This window comes from Delphinus delphis, unplaced genomic scaffold (genome assembly GCF_949987515.2).
Source record: "Delphinus delphis unplaced genomic scaffold, mDelDel1.2 scaffold_205, whole genome shotgun sequence".
Lineage (NCBI taxonomy): Eukaryota > Metazoa > Chordata > Mammalia > Artiodactyla > Delphinidae > Delphinus > Delphinus delphis.
In genome coordinates, this window is record NW_027192826.1 from 45,504 (window position 1) to 57,605 (window position 12,102).

The 12,102-nt window shown below is 42.6% G+C and overlaps 1 pseudogene; it reads right to left on the minus strand.

Moving 5' to 3' along the window:
• Positions 1–236: 236 nt before the first annotated feature.
• On the minus strand, positions 237–356 carry LOC132419371 (5S ribosomal RNA; annotated as a pseudogene).
• Positions 357–12,102: the final 11,746 nt, after the last annotated feature.

Here is a 12,102-nt window from a genome sequence, read left to right on the forward strand (position 1 = left end):
TGAACAATCATCAACAGGAAGACACTGGAACTCACAAAAAAGATACCCCACATCCAAAGACAAAGGAGAAGCCACAATAAGACGGTACGAGGGGCGAAATCACAATAAAATCAAATCCAATAACTGCTGGGTGGGTGACTCACAAACTGGAGAACACTTATACCACAGAAATCCACCCACTGGAGTGAAGGTTTTTTTGTTTTTGTTTTTGTTTTAAGGCTGAGTGGGAGGCAAAAAGCCTACAGCACCTGGTATTCCCAGGCGGTCTCCCATCCAAGTACTAACCAGGCCTGACCCTGCTTAGCTTCCAAGATTGAGACGAGATCGGGCGCGTTCAGGGTGGTATGGCCGTGGTCGGGTGGAGTGAAGGTTCTGAGCCCCATGTCAGGTTTCCGAACCTGGGGTTCTGGCAACGGGAGGAAGGAACAGTGACCCCAGGGGAGACTGAACCAGCCCTACCTGACAGTGTTGGAGGGTCTCCTGCAGAGGCGGGGATGGGGCTGTGTCTCACCAGGAGGACAAGGACACTGGCAGCAGAAGTTCTGGGAAGTATTTCTTGGCATGAGCCCTCCCAGAGTCCGCCATTAGCCCCACCAAAGAGCCCGGGTAGTCTCCAATGTTGGGTTGCCTCAGGCCAAACAACAGGGAGGAAAGCCAGCAGTCCCAACATCAGACAAGCGGATTAAGGTTTTACTAAGCTCTGCCCATCAGAGCAGCAGCCAGCTCTACCTACCATCAGTGCTCCCATCAGGAAACTTGCACAACCCTCTTAGATAGCCTCATCCACCAGAGGGCAGACAGCAGAAGCAAGAAGAACTACAATCCTGCAGCCTGTGGAACAAAAACCACATTCACAGAAAGATAGATAAGATGAAAAGGCAGAGGGCTATGTACCAGATGAAGGAACAAGATAAAACCCCAGAAAAACAATTAAATGAAGTGGAGATAGGCAACCTTCCAGAAAAATCATTCAGAATAATGATAGTGAAGATGATCCAGGACCTCGGAAAAAGAATGGAGACAAAGATCGAGAAGATGCAAGAAATGTTTAACAAAGACCTAGAAGAATTAAAGAACAAACAACAGAGAAGAACAATACAAAAACTGAAATGAAAAGTAGACTAGAAGGAATCAACAGCAGAATAACTGAGGCAGAAAAGCTGGTAAGTGACCTGGAAGACAGAATGGTGGAATTCACTGCTGTGGAACAGAATAAAGAAAAAAGAATGAAAAGAACTGAAAACAGCCTAAGAGACCGCTCGGACAACATTAAATGCAACAACATTCGCATTATAGGGGTCCCAGAAGGAGAAGAGAGAGAGAAAGGACCCGAGAAAATATTTGAAGAGATTATAGTAGAAAACGTCCCTAACGTGGGAAAGGAAATAGCCACCCAAGTCCAGGAAGGACAGAGAGTCCCATACGGGATAAACCCAAGGAGAAACACACTGAGACACATAGTAATCAAATTGGCAAAAATTAAAAACAAAGAAAAAATATTGAAAGCATCAAGGGAAAAACAACAAATAACATACAAGGGAACTCCCATAAGGTTAACAGCTGATCTCTCAGCAGAAACTCTAGAACCCAGAAGGGAGTGGCATGATATACTTAAAGTGATGAAAGGGAAGAACCTACAACCAAGATTACTCTACCCAGCAAGGATCTCATTCAGATTCAATGGAGAAATCAGAAGCTTTACAGACAAGGAAAAGCCAAGAGAAATCAGCACCACCAAACCAGCTCTAGAACAAATGCTAAAGGAACTTCTCTAAGTGGGAAACACAAAGAAAAAGGCCAACAAAAAGAATTCCAAAAAAATTAAGAAAATGATAATAGGAACATACATATCGATAATTACCTTAAACGTGAATGGATTAAATGCTCCAACCAAAAGACACAGGTTTGCTGAATGGATACAAAAACAAGACCCATATTATGCTGTGTACAAGAGACCCACTACAGACCTAGGGACACGTACAGACTGAAAGTCAGGGGATGGAAAAAGATATTCCATGGAAATGGAAATCAAAAGAAAGATGGAGAAGCAATACTCATATCAGATAAAATAGACTTTAAAATAAATAATGTTACAAGAGACAAGGAAGGACACTACATAATGATCAAGGGATCAATCCAAGAAGAAGATATAACAATTATAAATATACATGCACCCAACGTAGGAGCACCTCAATACATAAGGCAACGGCTAACAGCTATAAAAGAGGAAATCAACAGTGACACAATAGTGGGGGACTTTGACACCTCACTTACACCAATGGAAAGATCATCCAAAACGCAAATAAATAAGGAAACAGAAGCTTTAAATGACACAACAGACCAGATAGACTTAATTGATATTTATAGGACATTCTATCCAAAAACAGCACATTACACTTTCTTCCCAAGTGCACATGGAACATTCTCCAGGATAGATCACATCTTGGGTCACAAATCAAGCCTCAGTAAATTTAAGAAAATTGAAATCATATCAAACATCTTTTCTGACTACAACACTATGATTTGAAATGAATTATAGGGAAAAAAACGTAAAAAACACAAACACATGGAGGCTAAACAATACATTACTAAATAACCAAGAGATCGCTGAAGAAATCAAAGAGGAAATCAAAAATTACCTAGAGACAAATGACAATGAAAACACGAAGATCCAAAACATATGGGATGCAGCAAAAGCAGTTCTAAGAGGGACGTTTATAGCTATACAAGTCTACCTCAAGAAACTAGAAAAATCTCAAATAAGCAATCTAACCTTACACCTAAAGGAACTAGAGAAAGAAGAAGAAACAAAACCCAAAGTTAGCAGAAGGAAAGAAATCATAAAGATCAGAGCAGAAATAAAGGAAATAGAAAGAAAGAAAACAATAGCAAAGATCAATAAAACTTAAAGCTGGTTCTTAGAGAAGATAAACAAAATTGATAAACCATTAGCCATACTCACCAAAAAATCAATAAAATTAGAAATGAAAAAGGAGAAGTTACAAGGGACACCGCAGAAATACAAAGCATCCTAAGAGCAACTTAGGAGCATCCTACAATAAAATGGACAACCTGGAAGAAATGGACAAATTCTGAGAAAGGTATAACCTTCCAAGACTGAACCAGGAAGAAACAGAAAATATGAATGACCAATCACAAGTAATGAAATTGAAACTGTGATTAAAAATCTTCCAACAAACAAAAGTCCAGGACCAGATGGCTTCACAGGTGAACTCTATGAAACATTTAGAGAAGAGCTAACACTTATACTTCTCAAACTCTTCCAAAAAATTGTGGAGGAAGAACCACTCCCAAACACATTCTATGAGGCCACCATTACCCTGATACCAAACCCAGACAAAGATACTACAAAAAAAGAAAATTACAGACCAATATCACTGATGAATATAGATGCAAAAATCCTCAACAAAACACTAGCAAACAGAATCCAACAACACATGAAAAGGATCATACACCATAATCAAGTGGGATTTATCCCAGGGATGCGAGGATTCTTCAAAATATGCAAAACAATCAATGTGATACACCATATTAATAAATTGAAGAACAAAATCCATATGATCCTCTCAGTAGATGCAGAGAAAGCTTCTGACAAAATTCAACACCCATTTATGACAAAAACTCTCCAGGAAGTGGGCATAGAGGGAACCTACCTCAACATGATGAAGGCCATAGACAACAAACCCAGAGCAAACATCATTCTGAATGGTGACAACCTGAAAGCACTTCCTCTAAGATCAGGAACAAGACAAGGAATGTCCACTCTCACCAATATTATTCAACATAGTCTTGGAAGTCCCAGCCACGGCAATCAGAGAAGAAAAAGAAATAAAAGGAATACAAATCGGAAAAGAAGAGGTAAAACTGTCACTCTTTGCAGATGGCATGATACTACACATAGAGCATCCTAAAGATGCCACCAGAAAACTACTAGAGCTAATCAATGAATTTGGTAAAGTTGCAGGATACAAGATTAATGTACAAAAGTCTCTTGCATTCCTATACACTAAGGATGAAAAATCTGAAAGAGAATTTAAGGAAACATTCCCATTTACCATTGCAACAAATAAAAATAAAAATAAACAAATGGGACCTAATGAAACTTCAAAGCTTTTTCACAGCAAAGGAAACCATAAACAAGACGAAAAGAGAACCCTGAGAATGGGAGAAAATATTTGCAAACGAATCAACAGACAAAGGATTAATCTCCAAAATATATAAACAGCTCATGCAGCTCAATATTAAAAAAACAAACAATCCAATTCAAAAATAGGCAGAAGACCTAAATAGACATTTCTCCAAAGAAGACATACAGATGGCCAAGAAGCAAATGAAAAGCTGTTCAACATCTTTAATTATTAGAGAAATGCAAGTCAAAACTACAATGAGGTATCACCTCACACCAGTTGGAATGGGCATCATCAGAAAATCTACAAACAGCAAATGCTGGAGAGGGTGCCGAGAAAAGGGAACCCTCTTGCACTGTTGGTGGGAATGTAAATTGATACAGCCACTATGGAGAACAGTATGAAGGTTCCTAAAAAACTAAAAATAAAATTACCGTATGATCCAGCAATCCCAGTACTGGGCATATACCCAGAGAAAACCATAATTCAAAAAGACACATGCACCCCAATGTTCATTGCAGCACTATTTACAATAGCCAGGTCATGGAAACAACCTAAATGCCCATCGACAGATGAATGGATAAAGAAGATGTGGTACATATATACAATGGAATACTACCCAGCCATAAAAGGGAAGGAAATTGGGTCATTTATTGAGATGTGGATGGATCTAGAGACTGTCATACAGAGTGAAGTAAGTCAGAACGAGAAAAACAAATATCGTATATTAACGTATATAGGTGGAACCTAGGAAAATGGTACATATGAACCAGTTTGCAGGGCAGAATCTGAGACACAGATGTAGAGAAGAACCATATGGACACCTAGGGGGGAAAGTGGTGGGGGTGGGGGTGGGATGAATTGGGAGATTGGGAATGACATGTATACACTGATGCATATAAAATGGATGACTAATAAGAACCTGCTGTATAAAAAATAAGTTAAATTAAATTAAAAAATCAAAAGAAGAAAAAGTTTACAAGCCTATTATGGATTAGCTCAACAGCCTGAACATCACTAAATTTTTGGGTATAAACTTACATTCAAAGGGTTGGAAACAAAATATGAAATTCTGATTGATGATATTTGCTATTAGCTTGAGAGAAAAGGAAGGAAGCTTCTCAGCCAAACAAAATATTATCACAGAATGCCCATGATAGACTATGACTTTGGTGGCCCCCAATGAACCGCACCCCTGCCCCGAGATTTATGTTCTTGTAGAGTCTCCCACATTGAGTCAGGGCTTGGCCACAAGACGAACTTTGGCCACTGAGCCATTAGCAAATATATTCCAAGGGTGGGGGCTTGATAGGCATTATTCCAATGGGGCTTGTCTTCCTGGAATGTTCCTTAGAACCCCATCGTCAAGCTCTGAGGAAGCCCAAGTAGCCATGCAGAGCATCCCACATAGGAGAGAAGTCAGGCCTTGGGTCAATAGCCCCAGTGACCTCCAAGTCAGTCACCAGCCCCAGCGGCCATAGGGGTGAGGCCATTTAGGAACCTCCAGCCAACCCACTACTATGTGAAACAGAAGGGCCTTGTGATCAGCTGGCAGTGTCAGAAGAAATAATAAATTGTTTTTAGGCCACTAGGTTTTGGGGTGGTTTTTTATCCCCCAAATGGATAACAATGGATAACAGAAACAATTCCTTTCCATATTCCTAATCTCATTTTGGTAAAAAAAAAAAACATGAATAAGGGAATTTGTGAGAGGTGGCATGCCTTGATGACTAAAATCTCCAGCTCTGGAATCACACTTAACTGGTAATTTTGGTTTCACTGCTTACTTAGCAACATGGTCTCAGGAAGATGACTTAACTTTTACAATCGTATCTGCAAAATATGAGTAACACCTGCTTCAAGGGTCTTTAGTGGGCATTAGCTGATGGAATGTATATAAAATGTGAGCCTGCCTGAGCACCTAGTCTGTGCTGAAATCAAATATATTGACTGGTAATTTTTTTTTTTAATAAGAATGACAGTGGGTTTTTTTCCCCGTTTTTATTTGGCCACACTGCGTGGACTGTGAGATCTTAGTTTCCTGACCAGGGATCAAGCCCAGGCCCCAAGCAGTGGAAGCAGGGAGTCCTAACCACTGGACTGCCAGGGAAGTCCCTTGACTGGTACTTTTACACTGAGAACTTTAGAATGGATTCAAAATAAAACCGTGGCAATGTTTAGCAGTGGAGAAAGTTTAGGAACTTCAGAAGGTGTTATATGCCCACAACTAGTCTTAAGGAACAAAGAGATTGAGGCCTGCTGGAGAAACAGGACAAATTCTGGCTGCTTATATATTCAAGAGACTGCTCTACATTCTCAAGCCCTCCAAGTTGCACCTGGGTCTCTTAGCCAGGAGACTGCACCAGGCAGCACGGCCTCAGAGCCAAGAGAGTCACAGATTTAGCAAACATACTGCCTCAAAGCCTGCCGGCTGTTACCTGAAATGAGAGTTCTTGGGAAGGAGAGGACTCTAACTTTCCTCATTAGTTGAGTGATACAAGGAAAGTCTGCAGGAATATCCTTGTTCTCCGTTCCTGTGTTCTCCTCAGCAAGAGCACAGATGCTAACAGAGAGCCCAGATTCCTAGTATCTTTCCTCTGCTGATGGCATTCAGATGATTATGGTGGGTTTTGGCAGTTCCTTCCATTCAGCTTGCTGCTCACTGCTCCTCTGGCCTCCTGACATGGATGTTAAAAGAGAACAAATTCAATCCCACCCCAGTCACCTTTTCCACGTGTCTCCCCTGTGCTACAGTAAGGAAAGTCACCCCACAAAAGCAAGGAATGAGCTGCTATGCCATAAATGGGGCCCAGGGTTAGTTATATGCAGGAACATATCTGTTTCCATAAAGCAGCACATTTTCTGGAGAAGAGCTTCCCATTCATCATTAGAGGAAACGGCTCCTGTCAAGCTCTAGTCAAAGATAGCCAGTGTCCTACGAGCAACAACTTCCCAAACTGGAATATGGGGGCCCAGGGAGTGTGGGAGTGAAAGATGGGGGAGAGGAGCCCCCAGACCAGCAGGTTCCCAGGTGGCTTCCCTCCTCAGGGCCAGGCTTCCCACTGACCAGACTCCATCCCATCCCGCATGTTCATCCAGCTCCTTCGGCGGTAACAGTTTGTCCAGGAGTGAATGAGGCCAAAGTAGGCACAGCCCTTCTTAAACACCTTCTCCTCAAAGGGAAAAATTGTGACACTGATTCTTTCTGTTCTCACAAACCTCCACAAGTAACTGTACTGAGTATAAACCAGAAGGTCAACAAACATTACAGAAGGAAGGGACTTGGGAGGGAGCTTTCTGGTGAGAAGCACTCTGGGTCTAGAGGCGCCACTCCCAAAGGGGGAGGAAAACCTCAATCCTGGGTGACAGGCAAACAAGACAAACCTTTCTCCAATTATAAGCAATGAAAATAATAATATTTGGGGGCTTCCCTGGTGGCTCGGTGGTTATGAATCCGCCTGCCAATGCAGGGGACACGGGTTCGAGCCCCAGTCCAGGAAGATCCCACATGCCGTGGAGCAACTAAGCCTGTGCACCACAACTACTGAGCCTGCGCTCTAGAGCCCACGAGCCACAACTACTGAGCCCACAAGGCACCTAGAGCCTGTGCTCCACAACAAGAGAAGCCACTGTAATGAGAGGCCCATGCACCACAACGAAGAGTAGCCCCCGCTCGCCGCAACTAAAGAAAACCCGCACACAGCAACGAAGACCCAATGCAGCCAGAAATAAAATAAATAAATAAATTTAAAAAGTAATTAAGAAAATAATGACCTTTGGCCTCTGGTCATCTCTGCGGAAATGGGTGGGTCACACTGGCTTCCTACTAAATTGTTTAATTTGTCATTAGGATGAGTACAGAAGTAACTTTGCACCCAGAGGAGAGACATTTTCCCCTAATCTAGATTCTGAATATGCTCTCAGTGGTTCCCAAGGGCATGCAGGTTATGCTGAAAGAATCTGAGCACAGCCTTAACTCCTTCAGTGTAGCTTTTTGTGTGGGTTGCCGAGTTGCTGTTTCCCTTGCTCTAAACCTGAGAAAGCTGCCTCAAGAATTTGTAGGTCTTTTTTTCCTGCCTTAGAAACCTCTTGACACTTGTTCCTTGAAGATCTACAAGTCCATTTCCCCAGTCAAATAATTTCCTCAACTCAGCCTTTTAAAACCCATCTTTTGTATCAGATTTTTATTTTAATTTGAGATGAAAATTGTTTAACATAGTTATTAACTGGCAGAGATAGTTGGAAAAAACGAATCAACACCAGATTATTCAAAAGAATTTATGGCAATAAATCTTACTTCTAACTTCAACTGATACCTCCTAAATTAAGTTCCCTATTACATCATTTCCTCTCATCTGACATGCATTGTTACAGAATATAAGAGAAACATACTGAAACAAAAATACCTCCTGACTCCCTGCTTCGGCTGGTGGTCTACATCAGTTCGAGAGAGAAAGAATAGAGCATCTGGACGCTTTTTCAATCCCACAAGATGGGTCTCCCCAGGGTGGTGATGTATCTCCAAGTTCCAAATCAGCCCCAAGATATGAGAGTAGAGTCACTCCGCTAGGAACCTGAGAGTGGGCGATTGGAGACTCTGACCTGTCCTCTAGACTTAGAATGTAGGAGGAGAAGGAAGATGTGTGCAGAAAAGCTCTGAACCTAAACACACCATTGGAGTGACACGTGCTCTGGGAGATCAGGAAATAGAGAGGTGGCTCCTGGCCAAGGGAACCATGCAGGAGATGACAACCCACAGAGGCATTTGATGGGTTGGGAATGAGGTGAGAAAGACGTGGACAGGAAAGCTAAGTTCAAAACCAGGAACTGCAAAGAGAACAGTGTGCTTGGGAGTGGAAACTATGTCAGAGCACAGTGGAGTGAAACTTTATGTCAGAGCACAGAGAGACCATGGTGCTAAAAATCAGTTGGCCGGACAACAAGGTCTGACTGTATAGCACAGGGAACTATATTCAGCGTCCTGAGATAAACCATAAAGGAAAAGAATATTTAAAAATATGTTAATATGTTAACAGTCACTGCTGTACAGCAGAAATTAACAACATTGTAAATCAACTATACTTCAATTAAAAAAAAAAGACTAGTTAAAAAAAAAGTTTAGTAAAAACAAAAAAACAAAACAGTCGGCCCATCTCAGTATCAATGAGCTCACTCAATACCCAGAGCTTGGTTTTTTAATGCCATTCTCCAATCAAAGGAACCAAGGTCCTGTTGATTCCAGGACTAAGGCAGGAAATAGGCAGGATGGACCCATTGCATCTCGTCTTGCCAGATGTAAGAAAATGCTAAAAACAAAACCAGAGGACAGACCAAAAAACCCAAACCAAACTGAAACAAAGAAATAACAACAACAAAGCCCATACAACATTGAGAGGGTTATCCCAAAGACACGCAGGAGCCAACAGAAAGAGCTCCCAATGGCCAAAGCTAGAACACTTTGAGTAATGAGAGAAAGCAGTATTGGATTATAACTCAAGGTATAAAATAAATATCGATGAGTCCATACCAATGAAAATAAATGACTGAATAAATTAATGAGTGGGAAGGAAGTGGTGATGAATTTGTGTGCAATTAACTCAGGAAGAGATAACTCTTCACAAAGTAATAGAGTCCACTTTCCATGACCAGGTTTTTTAGTTCTTTTGAGAGTATCCCACATTCAGGGATCAGAAATGAAACCTTTTGGAATGTGTAATATAAACAAGGCCCCATTTTCATGTAGATTAACACCCAGATTTTCAGGGATAAAATAACATCATGAAAACAGCTAACTATTCCTCACAGGTTTCAATAAAACTCTTAAACTCCTAAATTAACTTACTAATCTCAGGAAAAGAGAAATTTCACAAGTCAAGTTTTTGGTTTCTGCATTCAAATGTACAGTATAGCAAAGAGAATGAGCAGAAAATTTTCAATGGGACGGCTTTGATTGCATTTCATCTTCTGCAAACAAGCAATATGCAGGCAGACCTCCAAGATATCGCTGGTTCGGTTCCAGACCACAGCAATAAAACCAATGTTGTAATAAGGCGAGCAACATGGATTTTTTGGTTTTCCAGAGTGTATAAGTTATATTTACACTATACTGTAGTCTATAAAGTGTGCAATAGCATTGTCTTTAAAAACGACAATATTTTAAATAAAAACTACTTTATTGCTAAAAAATTCTAACCATCATCTGACAAGAATTGCCACAAACCTTCAATTTGTAAAAAACACAGTATCTGTAAAGCACAGTAAAGTGATAAACAATAAAATGAGGTATGCCTGAATTGTATGTTCTGTTCTTTTCACTACTCTACTTAATTTTTTTTTTTTTTTTTTGTTGCGTTATGTGGGCCTCTCACTGTTGTGGCCTCTCCCGTTGTGGAGCACAGGCTCCGGACGCGCAGGCTTAGTAGCCATGGCTCACGGGCCCAGCCACTCCGCGGCATGTGGGATCTTCCCGGACCAGGGCACGAATCCATGTCCCCTGCATCGGCAGGCGGACTCTCAACCACTGCGCCACCAGGGAAGCCCTCTACTTAATTTTTAAGGAAATATGTACAACTGAATATCCCTAGATTTGCTAACCCTGGTGCTATGCCGGATCAAAAGAACTGACCCTTACAGCATAAAGAATTTAGAGACATCAGTTACTAACCGATTACGTGGAAGGAGACATGCTCCCGAATATTTCCATTTCTAGACAGAAAAATTCAACGGGTCAGAATGGAGAAGTTAAGGTACACACCCCTAACTGCTGCCTCTGATGAGCTTTCCACCCAGAGACTTTACACTTGATGGGTTTCAAATGCTGCTAAGCCCTCCACACCTTGAAAACCATTCTCCCAAAGTGGGAACACCAGCCTGCTCCTAAGAAGTGGGGTCACCACCTGTGTCTCTGAGAAAATGGCCAGTCAGGCCTGAGTTAAGGTTAAGCTGGTCATTTTGAAGCGTTAAATTAAAAAAAAAAAGCTTAAACCATTATCATCTTTAGGTTGATATTTTTGGAGACCTTGCCACTTAAATGGGTTGGTGACAACGGCCTACTAGATACTTGCTTGGGAATTGGGGAGGCTCATCTCTCAGGACACCTTGGGCAAATCAAACGCCTCAACTTCCAAATCTCCCAAAATGGCGCTCGGTGTGGGTGATATTTTCACGAAGCCACAGTCCACGTCCCTCCACCTGCTCTTCAAGTTGTGCTTTCGAGCAGAGCCACTACGACGAATTTCTCCCCGAAACGGTGCACTTTGGCTGGTGGAAGAGGGCAGCGAGCAAAATGTAAAGTTTCTCAGATGTCAAACCACTTCCCATAAACAGTTTAGAAAATAAAATAGTAGTTTCCTGGGTCTGGACTGGGCACACGGACGGGAGAAAGAACCAAGCTGCGGATGGGGGCGGTGAAGGGAAAGAGTACGGGCCAAGACCTGATGCCTGGCAAAAGCGAAGACCTGATTTCGGCCTGCACGTGACGGGCTGGCGGCTGCACGTCACAGCCTTTATACCCTCCTAACTCCCTACCGCCGGCCTCGCCCCTCACTTTTCTCTCCGAGACTCACCTCACGGGGTACTGAGAAAGGACCAGAGACTGCAAGCAGAGGGGCTTCCAACAGGCCCGCCCGTCAGTGGGCGCCAGGTTCAGGCACCGCCCCCATGCCCTACGCATCTTGGGAATTGTAGTCCTGCAGCCCAGCAAGCCTCGGCTGCAGCGCCAAAGAGACTACAGCTCCCAGAATGCACGGCGAGGGCCCCCGCCTCCCGCCCTGCCCCTGGGTGTGGGCCGAGGGTGGTCCTACAGCGCCGGGAAGATTGCGTGTTTGCCAGCACCTCCCGCCGGCGGAGCCCTAGGTCGGCCGGCGTGCCCAGAATGGTTGGATTCACCCTGCACACAGCTACGTCTCCACGAGATGCTGGTGGTGAGACTGGATTTCTCGCGGGCCGCCAAGGG